We start from the raw sequence: 13,262 nt of genomic DNA on the forward strand, positions 1-13,262 counted from the left end.
TCTTCATCGTCATCTATCTCCATCTCTCCTTTTTTCCCTCCCTCTCTTCCTCTGGATTGAAATACCAAACATTAGTATACATCAATTTATAAAGTAGATGTGTTCTAAAGATGCATTACCTCTTCAACAGAAAATTTGGTACAAGAGGTACTAATAACATGTAATGTATAGGGATAGCTTCCTATACCACACAAAGAGTACAGTTTAACATCTTTTAGGAAGCCTTATTAAAGCAAACACTATGAATGTGTGAAAGGAAGCAACTAGGTCTGGTAAGCCTTGAATAAGTAAATAAAACATTTTGGATTTTTCAGAGACCAGTTGAAGGCTTCTTCTCACATGAATCCAGGGGTAATTTTCTCTTTCAACAGCCTTCAGTTTCCTTATGATGGTGAGGAGTGGGGAGCAGCCCAATTTTGTTGCTGTTGTTCAAACTTCAAGGAATGTCCTACTCATGGCAACCCTAAGGTGAACCAATGATGGGGTTTTCTTGGCAAGATTTGTTCAAAGGGGATTTGCCTTTGCCTTCCCCCTAAACTGGGAGAATGTGATTTGTCCAGGGTCACCCAGTTAGTTTCCATGGCTTAGCAGGAATTTGAACCCTGTTCTCCAGCACTGTAGTCCAACACTCAAACCACTACATCATACTGGCTCTGGTCAAACTTATACAATGTGTGTTTTGTTTTCTTTTGTAAAAATAAAATAAAATACATGCCTAGGTTAGCTGGTGGGACAGGCTAATCTACTCTCTCCCTTTCCTTCTCTTTATGCATGCTCAGTAGGGATTTTGGAGACAGCACACATTTATAGCTCCAGCAGGATCAATTGGTACAGAATTCCACTTTTTCTCATCTCATGCTTTGTTCATCCCATGGTTTACTCCCGATGGTTGCAACCTGACACCAAAGGTCCATGTTTCTCTAGCCTTCTTTCACCTCCTAGTTCCAGCACTGCTAAAAACTTTCAACTAGACATAGACAAGGGAGAAAGGTAAGATGAGGCAACATAAAAGCCTTTGTAAAAAAAAAAAGGAGCTTCACTCTCAGAGGCTTTGGTAACAGAAATATGCCTGTATCACCTCCTTTTTTTAGGGCTTCCCTTCTCACTGGGCTAAACCAATAATTCATAGTACTTAAAGCAACAGTAATAAAATTTAAAAATGCAATTAAAGCATTAAACATTAAAAATGCAATTGGTCTTAGATCCTAAGACAAAGGGTGCATCTATGCTGTAGAAATCTATGCTGTAGCCACTTTAATGCACATGGCTCCATCCCACAGAATTCTGGAATTTGTAGTTTGTTGAGGCTCCAGCACTCTTTGACAAAGAAGGCTAAAGACCTTGTAAAACTACAAATCCCTGGATTCCATAGGATGGAGCTACAGCACCTAGAGTGGTGTAAAACTGCTTATCTCTACAGATAACTTACACCCTAAGTTTAAATAATTTAATAAGCATGTTTAGGTTTGGTCATACCTTTTTATATAAAAGCTGACACATTACAAAAAAACAACAAACATTTCTGTGCCTCACATACAGACACTGAAGAAACTGCCAAAAGCAACCTGCAAAGGAAAAAAAAAAGAGGAATGCCCAGTTAAACATTATAAATGAATAAAATAAAACAGCAACAATTAAAAGATAACATGAGATACGGATTTTAAAACCATTTCTTCAAAAGCCCCAGTCATGAGTATCTCAGGAAGAACATAAGAAAATATAAATGAATGAGGTGGCAATTCTATGCACATGTATTAGAAATTACCATGTTTAGGCTTAAAAAGATGCTTACAATTGAACTATAAATTCACTTTCAAGATTTATTTATTTATTGTAAAATTCTGTGTAAAGTATGCTTTGTATTTACCTTCACTGAATTATTTCAAGGACCTGTAAGTGCTATCCAAAATTTTACTAGAAATGCTAAAGTCATTATCTTAACAATGAACAAAGTATGAATGGCCTCTGAGGTACAAAGTGCTAAAATCTGCAAAACTAAATATATAATTAATTTACAATCCAGTCCTAAAACCTTCTGTGTATGTATTATGCACCTTCAAGTTGTTTCTGACTTATGGCGACCCATGGGGTTTTCTTGGCAGGATTTGTTCAAAAGTGGTTTGTCATTGTCTTCCTCTCAGGATGGGAGCATGTGACATGCCCAAGGTCACCCAGTGGGTTTCATGGCCCAGTGGGAATTGAACCTTGATTTCCAGAGTCGTATTCTAGTGCTCAAACCACTACCTTTTATGCCATCTGATAAATCATGTCATGATAACACACCATACAACATAGATTCATAGGGTTGAAAGAGGTTGCAAGGGCCAGTTAGTGCAAAGCCTTGCCATGCAGGAATACCCAGCCAAAGCATTCCGGACAAATGTCTTTCCAACCTCTGACTGCTAAAGGATAGTCTACCACCGTTCAAGGCAGTCTACTCCATTGTCCACATGGCCATGTTCTGACACAGACGGTTGACAGACTAATGCCAACTAATATGTGCAAATTGAAACATGTTATATAGTTTGCTGAAACTTGTTTGTGCTGCTGCTGCTGTATGCTTCAGCCTCTTAAGTCCAAACACTGTTCTGTGGAGGACTATGTAGGTATTGTGAAAAGAGCACACATTTGCACTCTTTAAATACCTCCATTGCTGTGACAGAAAGGAGTGGGCAGACCTATTTTCTGCTGCCTCAGAAGGTAGGACTAGGTCTAATGGTTTATTCCAAGAGAGTAATTTTAATTGATCACTAGAAGGAACATCTTGATAATAAGAGTAGTTTTTGAAATTAAACCTTTTGCCTTAAGTTGTGCTGGGTGTCCTTCTCTCAATGTCTTCAAAAGGATGTTGGACAGCTACCTTCTCATAATGCTTTAGCTGCAGATCCTGCTTGAGGAGATGCTTGGACTCAGTAGGTCATGAGGCCCATTCCAGCTCTATGACTCTATGACTTCATGAGGTGCTAACTCTGCAGTGCCTTGGTTCTTAGAATAAGCTATGGCATTGTCCAAACATAAACATAAAAAATAATAATGACCTACATTTGACAACAATAGCAGCAGAGAGGTGACTGTGCAATGAATAAAAAAGAGAGATGACTGAAAATAAAGTGCTCAACAAGCAACACCACAGAGTAGCCAACGAGAAATGATAATATTGAAAACAAGCTGCAAATTGAGGACTGAAGCACTCACCATTCAGCTAGAATACTAATGACAGGATATTGATTTCAGCAAGCCCTGATCATCAGCATTAAAGCACTGTGGAATTCACTGTCTGGGATATTAATGCTGAGATGGCCAATCATTTTATGCATTCTTCTGTTGCTTATTTTAGTTTTAAAAATACTGGCTCAATATATAAGTATATACTTCTGGCAAGTGATAAAAAAAGATCCTTTTCTAGATTGCCAGTAGAAAGCTTCCACCACCCCCACTGGTCTCCCTTGTTTCTGTGCATCCTGCCAGAGTGAAGTGTTTACTGTGTCATTTAACAACTAACAAATCAGGGGTGGTTTTACAGTTCTCTAATACATCATGCAGGAAGATAAAAGAAAACATAGTTCATTGTGATGCCATAATTCAAAACACAATTTGCAACACACTCACACAGATATATTTTTTGAAAATAGAATCAAGTATTTGTTGTTGTTAATACACACAGAAAGAGAAAGAGAAAGAGAGGTATAGTTAACAAGTGTTTAATATTTTACAAAATGTACCACAGTGAACCCACTGAACAACACTTTCATGGGAACATCTTGAGTACCTGATCCAGGCAAGGATGAGAGGAAAGAAGGCAAGGTTGGTGGTATGAGCTCATGGGTTTGAAACTGGACAGGGGATCCATTGCAGAATACCTTGATGTTTGGATTAAAATCCAGAGTATGGCGGGTTACAGACCGCCTATTTGGGGCGGGCTGTACCTGCCCCTTTCCCCGGTGTATCGGGGCCTCAGTGACTAGAACAGCAGCCGCTGAGGCCCCGATCCGCCGCTTTTCAGGCTGCGGGGAAGCGGCAAAACGCCGCTTCCCCGCAGCCTGAAAAGGAATGTCCTTGGAGCTTCAAGCCCCAAGGACACCCCGTGGCGGCGGGGAGGGGGAGAAAGGGGCCACTTGGCCCCTTTCTCCCTTGCTTCGCTGGGCGCAGCCGTCTGAAGGCTGCGCCCAGCGAAGCAAAGTGGAGCCTCAAACCAGGAAGGAGCTCCAAAACGGAGCTCTTTCCTGGTTTGCGCAAAGGGCGCCCTAGGCGCCCTGGCGTGGAGCGAGGACGTCACGTATGCGCCGCCCCGTGTAGAGGCGGCGCGGCTGTGATGTCCTCATGATGGCGGCCATCTGGAACGGCCGCCATCATTTTTTACGTGCAGAGTGCGTATTAGGGTTAGGGAGGTGCAGAAGCACCGCACCTTCCTAACCCTAGTATGCACTCTGTGCGTACTTTAATGGCGGTCTATAACCCACCTATATTTAGCAGCCCTCCAAGCTGGAACCACCAAACACTACTGGAGGTCAGTTTCAACCTTCTTCTTTCTGGCATATATGTGCCTCATTTAATTCTTCCTCAGAAAGGGACTATATTCTGGCAACAATTCTCAATATACTTGAATGTTCTCAAACAATGGATGATGTAGGAATGGAGGATCAAATTCTTCTGGAGCAATACAGAAAATCAGAAATGTTTTTCTGGAGCAGTTCACAAATGCTTTATTACATCGGATTACATTAACACTTCACACTTTTTCACATTACAGGCAAAGGACACATCTCTTTCTTTCTTTACATCAAGAATCCTTTTGGGCCTTCTTCAGGATCCTACATTCCCTGGGTGTTTATGTACACCCCCCCCCCCCCCCCCGTTATCACCTATAAGGAGGAGCTGACAAAGGGCTGATTACTCCTGTATCTTTCTGGCACCTAAACAACTTCTGCAGCTCCTGCATTCTCTGGTACATGCGCCTGAAAGCTGGAAGCATTTCTGGCCCCACTATCATCAGCTAGATTACTAGGAAGAAACTCAAGGTTGACTGTTTCTATTCTTTTCTTCCATGCTCAAACTTCCGGACAGCTTTTACAAGATGGCTTGCTCCTTTCCACCTACCAGCTGTTACTAATTAACCTGTTAGGCCAGCAACCAAGTGAGCTGCCCTCTAATTTTGCTAACAGGGCTGGACCCACTGGTTCCTTCTTACTGGGATAGAAGGGTTGTCTGTCCTTCCAGGTTCCACCATGAAGCTTTACTCTGATGGAATCCATCCTACTTCCTAGACATATTATTCCTATTATTAATTTTAAAAAAATAATAAATTGCACAAAATTGTGATTTCTAAACCTAACTATGCATACATATAAGGTTTCCATTCTTACTTGGAAGTAAGCTTCAATGATTTCAACACTACACTGATGAGAAAACTGTGTTGTGAAACTCCCACTGAAATCCTCAGAATATCATTGGCTGAAAAGTGGTACAGAAATATTAATACCAAATAATAACAATGCTAATAAGAGAAGGAGGAGGAAGGGGAGTGGAATTTGCATTCTAATCCTAAACATGCTTCTTCGGATGCCAGTTTCATTAAAGATACTTAGTACTGCAGCCTAAAATTTAAATCACATTGTTTGACACAACCAGAGTAGAGCCACTGAAGTTAAATGGAATTTACCTATGTATTGGCTTTGTTGTTGTTGCTTCTATCTGCCTTCAACTTGACTTTGAACATGGTGACCCTATGAATGAGAGACCTCCAAGTCACCCTGTCCTCAGTCAACCTGCTCAGCTCTTACAGATTCATGGCCATGGCTTCCCTGATTGAATCTGTCCATCTGGAATGTGTTCTTCCTCTTTTCCTATTGATCTCAACTTTACCAAGCATTATAGTAAGTTTCAGTGTGTCATTTCTTCTCAAGATATGGTCAAAATATGACAACCACAGTTTGGTCAGCTTTGCTTTCAAGGAGGCCCGTTCAGGCCTGATTTGCTCTAGGACCCATCCTTGAAGCCCATACATACAGGCCAAAATACAGCTGCTTCGGTTCACTTTGGAGGTATGTTGTTTAAATGATGCATGCATCCTAAGAGGCCAGAAGTCACACCAAGGCTAACTGGAGCACAACTTTGACGCAGCTTCTGGCCTCTTAAGATGAGTGTTTCATTTGAACAGCATACCTCCAAAGTGACCTGAAACAGGTTTATATTTTGGCCTGTATGTATGGGCCCTTTTTTTGCAGTCCATGATATTCTCAGAACTCTTCTTCAGCACTATGAGAGTGCACAGATCAGCCACTAAGACACAGCACTAAAAAGTCACGGCATCAGCAACTATGGCACCCTTTCCATGGTGCAGAAAGGAGCCGCTTTTTGTGGTTCCTTTTTGCACTGTGGAAAGGCTTGAGATTGGGGATGTGGCATGCTGTTGCCATGTGCCCAATCTGGGGCTAAAAGGGACAGCTGCAGAACGCCCCTTAGGGGTGATCTGTACAGCCCTTATATCTCAAATTAGTTTATTTTCTTCCTATCACTTGACTGACCATTCATAAATTGATTCAGTGGTTCTGCCATAACTAGAACTAACTAATTTGCTTCAGGTGTAGGTATACAAAACATGATTTAAATTCTGCCTTTTAAAAATCCATTGCCTTTTAAGCAAGTGAATTTGCAGCAATGTTTCGATATTAGGAACATTTCAGAATCCAGAATCAGAGACTTGGAACCACTTTATTATTTGACTCTAAATGTTAGGTAGGCTAAAAGAACCCAGAGATGTTCTTTTTTTGGCCACTTTGGTTTTGTCACTTTAAGAGCAGAAGCAGGTTTGGGCAATGTGGATTCTGTTTCTAATGCAAGTTTAGCAATTCTTAGTCTGGCAAAACATGCTGGTGAAATGAAATTAGTGAAATCTATGATGTGGAATGGGACAACATTAAAAGCAACACTAATTAACCCAGCTTCAGATAGTTATTTAATTCATTATCACTTCATTTACAATCTTGTATTTTCTGCAGCTCCCCATATAAGAAAAATAAGGGGGCAGATGCTGTACCAAATGAAAAAAAAAGTTTCAAAAGAAAAGTGATAGTGATACTTTCCTTAATTCATAGGGAATTCCAGATGCTGACAGAAAAGAAAGAAAGCTGAAAGTTGAGATTTGTTTAGAAGACTTTGGCGCGTTACAGACCACCTAAAAGCGTCGGTCTGCCGGCGCTGCTCGTTGCTCCGCGAGGGAGCCGCAGCAGCCAAACTGCGCGGCTCTTGCGCGGAGCACAAAAGAAGCCCCAAAATGGCGCTTCCTCCCGCAGCGCAGTTATGACACCTCAAGGCGCCAATGGCGTACTCGCAACGTCATAAGCACCGCACGACATGCGGACGCTATACGTCCGGCATGTAATAATGGCGGTGCCTGTGTGTATAGGGCGCCACCATTATTACGCCCCTGTCATGTGCTAGGGGTGAGGCCGGTGTGGACGCTAGGTCCCCGGCCAACCCCTAGCACGTGATGGGGGTGCTTCAAGAGCCCATCTGTAATGGGCCTCAGTAATTTCCGTGTGGCTGCTCAGAGTGTCTAGGTGCTGTGAAAATGTTAACAATCACATTGTAAATTAAATATTCCAAATAATTAAACAAATCTAGACAACTGAGGGTAAAATAGGCTATGTCAAAAATAAAACAAAGTTGTATCAAGGCAAGCAAATACAATCCACCCGCCCCAACCATGGTCTTATCATCTGTAATTTGAGTATCTGCAGATGGCAAGACCCATTCACTTCAATTGCAGCACATGCACACGGTCCTAGTAGAGTGGCCACATGTATGTGCACTGCCATTAAATACCACAGGATTGTAGGTCCTGCAGTTTTTGCCATCTGCAGTGGGGCCTGGAATGAAACTCTGTGGATAGGAAGGGTCCACTGTACAGAGTATTTTTCATGTATATTTCTCAGTGTACAGCATGATTGTGTGAAGAGAATGATTGGCATTGTTGCCATCTTTCACCAATCTTGACCAGTAATAGAAAACAATGAGTTCATTTTTGAATCATATCTAAGAGTTCCACCCAGTTTCTCCCACTTCGGTGACTAGAGAAAACATTCTCATTTGCAAGGTGAAGGAATATTGTTACTTTTCTCAAAGCAAGGTGGCATATAAGCTGTTCTTTTCTCTTTTCATGTTGCTGAGAAATGCAGACACAGCTAGACTATTCTAAGGCATACTATTATTTTTGCTAATTGCTTTTCTTTTCTTCTTGTCATCTTGTCTTTCCTATCCATTGTGTCTTGTCTTTCAGACTGAAAGTTCTCTGGGGCCATGATTTGTATCAGTCTGTGATTTTGTAAAACAGACAGTTTAGAAGTAAAACCTGGATAATTTAATAGTACAGTGAATAGGTTGATTCAGAAGGACTTCTCATTCAACAGCCTTCCTCTTCACTTTAGTGTGATAGCAAAGGACCAGTTCCCCAACACCATGCACAACTTCATTGCTCTCAACTTAAATACACTTCTTACAAAATATAATATCCTTCTCTTCCCCCGCTTTTTTTTAAATAGAAAAGAATTTGGGAAGATAACAAGTTCTCAGGCACAAACTGAGTTATAACAAAGAAAAACTATAGAGAAGAGCAATTTTCTAATGACTGAAAAGAGCTCCGATAAAAGAAGGCATCTGCTGACAACAACAATTAACATTTGTATCATGCTTTCAAGTATTCAAAGTGTTTCAGGTACATAATTTATTTGCAGTTCTTAGAAAAATACTGAAAGTCAAGGCTGCATTATTATATATTGCAGATGGAGAAAATGAGGTTGACTGGGAGTGGCTTGCTTAATGCCATCAACTCAGTTCAGAGTAAAGAAGAAAGATTGGGATCAATCACTCTCAGTTTTAATAGTTTTTTTTTTCCTTTTCTAAATCACACATACTGTTGTCAAGACGGGTATCACTCGTGGTATATCTGTGCATTTCATTTTTTTTTCTCCTTAGGTGAAGCATTTTACATTTCTCCCTGTTAAATTCATCTTGTTAGTTTTGGCCCAGCTCTCTAATCTGTTAAGGTCTTTTTGAATTCTGATCCTTTTTGAATTCTCTGGGGTATTGGCTACCTCTCCTAATTTTATGCCATCTGAAAATTTGGCAAACATGCTCTCTATTCCATCATCCAAGTATAGTTTTGAAGGTACCAACAACAAAATGTGCCCCTAGGATCAACAGGCACAACCTCCACATCCTTCTCTTTATTTACTTTGTTCTGTTCTTTTCAGTGAGCTAGTATCTAAAATAATGAATTAACAGTATTTATTTCTAATTTTTATGTCAGCGATAATTCATTTCACATTTCTAATCTTTAACATTATCAAACTAATTTTCAAATGCAAAGCTCCAGGTTTGGCATGGCAGTAACTAAATTTAGATGGTCTCCAAAGGATATCAAAAAGATGCAGGTAAATTAAGTAAACAAATAACTTCAAGTTCCAGCCAATACTCTATGGTCTCCTTCATTGGAAAAGAACATTAAAGAGATAACTAAGAAGTTAACTGAGAGTCATAGAACCATAGAATCATAGAGTTGTAAGAGACCTCAAGGGCTATCAAGTCCAATGCCCTGCAGTGCAAGAATACTCAGAAAAAGCACCCCAACAGATGGCCATCCAACATCTGTTTAAAAATATCTACAGAAGGAGACTCCACCACCATCTGAGGCAATGTATCCCACTGTCAAACAGCTCTTACTGTCAGAATGTCCTTCCTAATATTTTGGTGGAATCTATTTTCTTATAGTTTGAATACATTGCTCCTGGTCCCATTCTCTGAAGCTGCAGAAAACAAACTTCCTCCATCTTCAGTATGGCATCCTTTCAAATATTTAAACAGGGCTCTCATAGCACTTCTTAACCTTCTCTTCTCTAGGTTAAACATACCCATCTACCTAAGCCATTCCCCATAGGGCGTCGTTTCCAGAGTCACCATGATGCTAGCCATGCTACCATACCTATTACCTAAGGGGGTTTAATTTTGTTGTCTGCGAACAGTTGTTTCTAGCTAGTGACACTTTGTACATTCTCATCATGTAGTCTGAGTTCCACTAAAATACTAACACACCTACCCATGTCCTAGGGACATGTCTGAGGGTTAATAGTCTGAAAATAGATTAATGACTAACAAATTATTATGGCATAAACTTTCACAGGCCAGACTTTACATCACCAGAGATGTGGTGTAACTAAAGAAAAAGAAAAAGATTTTAAAATGTTCTTATATCTGAAATATTAAAATTCAATATTTATGATCAACCATGAAATAATAAGACCAGACACAAAGCATTGGGTTAAACAAGGACCATTTTATTTGACATAAAAACTTATTTAATAAGCTGAACCTATGGATAAGAAACATTGGGGGGGGGGGGGGGACAACTTGATGTGGGTTCAGCTGAGGCCCAGATGTAAACCTGTGACCTCGGCCTTCCTCTGGGTATAACACCTGATCCCTGGTCGGCTATTTACTGGAAGGTAAACCAAGGGCACTCCCCACACCAAGTCCATCGTAGACTTTACAGGAGAGAGAAAACCCACTGGTCAGCCACAAGGGGAGGGTTGTCCCATCTCCCCATCCTATTGAAGCTGTTCCAGAGTCCAACCCTTCAAGAAAAGTATACCAAGGTGTACACCAAACTCTGATATCCCCCTCCAAAAAAAATCTGCCAATGACAACCTTGTTATAGACACTACCTAAGCCTACTGACAGTGTCCCCCAGGTACAGCATAAAGTATGCAAAAAAAAAAAAAAGAAAAAGAAAGAAAAAGAGACCGAGAAAATTCATACCTGGCCCTGAAGTGACTAGCATAACTCACACTGCACTGAGGGTGGAATGGTGGGTCCAGGAAGAAAATCCAAAAGGGGCTTGTGAAGGGGCAGAAGGACTATAAAACACCACTGGCTCCGCCCAAGCACCAGGTCAATTAAATCTGGGCTTTATTGCTGAAGGCCATAAAACTTTGCCCTCCCCAATAGCATGTGTTCAGATTCAGGCACACTGTGCATGCACACTACAAGAAGAAGGGAGAATGAGTCATCCAGTTCTAAAATAAGAGGACAATTTCAGATACCTCATGTGCTACAGAATAGGACATATCTAAGGTTTATTGCATACTCTTAAGACTACAAGCCCCATGCTGTGTTGAACTCACATGTGAAAAATTATCTGTGAAAATATTGTGGGTCTGAATTGGATATAAGCATATCTGCAAGGTGATTTGACTTGTAATTGCTATCTTTGTCTAGTCATAAAATCAGACAGAGATAATATAATCTCAGGTTTTTACTTCCTTTTGTTATTTTGTTAATAACAAGCAACTATTCAAAATGTGAAAAATTTAGATGGCCTTGGGCTATATGAGCCAGGGTAAGGAAGCAATAAAAATTACAAAGAATTCATGCAATGTTTTTAAATTGAGTATTTCAGTGTTAAAAAATACACTGTTGAAGTTTCTTTGACTTCAGTAATAGTCCTATTTTTTTGAAATTACAAGGTCCTTTAACTTCATTAGCAGAAAAAAAAAATCTCTGAAACACAGATGGCACAGCTCTGTTAAATACTTTATTATAATTTAGTAGATCTTCCTCTGGGTTCTGAATTCAGTATGAATGAGCTGTTAAAAACTAATGGTGCAATGTAAGTACAGAAAAATACAAGATTTTTTTTAAAAAAATGAAATCAAGAATGTTAATATTTCAGTGCTTATAAATGAAATATTAACTTCAAAAACAGACAATGCCAACATATCAATAAAAAAATATTTTTATCTGGGAAATGGCAGGTTCACAATCTAATTGAAGGGGGGGGGGGGGGAGAGAATTTACTGCCAAGGTTAAAATTGCTGAAGAAGTGCCTGAGTTTGACTAATTTGATAAATTTACCATTCCTTTTTGTTTAAAAAATGGGTTGTGATAGCTACATATTTTCTATAGAGATGATGACACGAGAGGAAAGCATCCTTCTTCCATGCTTTATTTGTGTTCTTTGTGAGATGGGGGGAAGATTATCACACCCCTACACACTTATACTGTTCTTCTACCATCTGTAAACAGTAATGGACCTGTCACTGGGTATTAACTGAAACTTCTGTTAAGCATGGGGTGTGTGATAACTCCCTCCCCAGTCATGCTAATAACATGAATCAAGCATGGGAGAAGGATGCTTTGCCTGCCCGTGTGATAATCTCCTATGTTCTAGGAGCAAAGCCTATGGGGCCAATTATTGGCACATTTCCATGGCCAAGCAAGGATCAAACCCTGGTCTCCAGAGTCATAGTCCAGTGCTCAAACCATTAAACCATGCTAGCTCTCTGCTATTGTAATCTTTATAGTGAAGTGGGCAAAATGCAAACTCTGTGTCACATACAGTCCCCAAGCCCACTCTTGTGGCCCATGGTGTCCCCAGGGTTCATTTTCCCCCCAAACTTTCTTTCTCCCCTTATCCCTCAAAAACCTTTCTTTGCTGCCAAACACCCTTTAAGTGGAATGAGACAATCTTGCCAAATATTTGATTTCTCCCATGTATCACTTTAGGTCTTTCCAAAAACAAAACAAAACAATAAAACATGAATCAGAACTAATAACTAACTGTTGTAAAGAGGGTCTCTGCTGGCCCTAAAATGGCCCTGCAGGAGGAGAATGTGGTAAAAATTCGCCCTAGAGCAGGGGTTCCCAACCTTTTTGACTCATGGAACTTTTATTTCTATGGCAGAGCTCCTAAGATGTCTACCCTATGTCTTACAAGTTAATGGTGTTTAGGAGTGTATATATAAGAATATATTCGTATTCTTTATTTTATTTTATTTTTCATTTCTTTCTTTTTCCTTGAGTGGCCATGGAGCACCTGAGAAATGCATGCAGAGCCCTAAGGGCTCCTCATAGCACAGGTTGGGAACCCCTGCCCTAGAGGAAGCAGAAGAATGTGTCCCTCCAAAGTTTCCTAGGAGGGCAATGAAGCCTCCTTAATGGTTGTAAAACTACAGATCTCAGGATTCTATAGTCTGGAGCTGCAGCACTTAAAGCAGTGTCAAATTGCATTATTTCCACAATGTAGGTGCACCTACAAAGGGTTGGAAAGGAAGACAGAGTAGGAAAAGTAGTGGTTTGAGCATTAGACTATGACTCCGGAGACTAGGGTGTGAATCTTAGCTCAGCCATGGAAACCCAGTGGGAAAGTCACATGCTCTCAGCCTCAGGGGAAACTTGCCAAGAAAACCCCATGATAGTGTCATCATTGT

Source organism: Sceloporus occidentalis, unplaced genomic scaffold (assembly GCF_023333645.1).
Source record: "Sceloporus occidentalis isolate IW3139 unplaced genomic scaffold, rSceOcc1.0.p SCAF_1, whole genome shotgun sequence".
Lineage (NCBI taxonomy): Eukaryota > Metazoa > Chordata > Lepidosauria > Squamata > Phrynosomatidae > Sceloporus > Sceloporus occidentalis.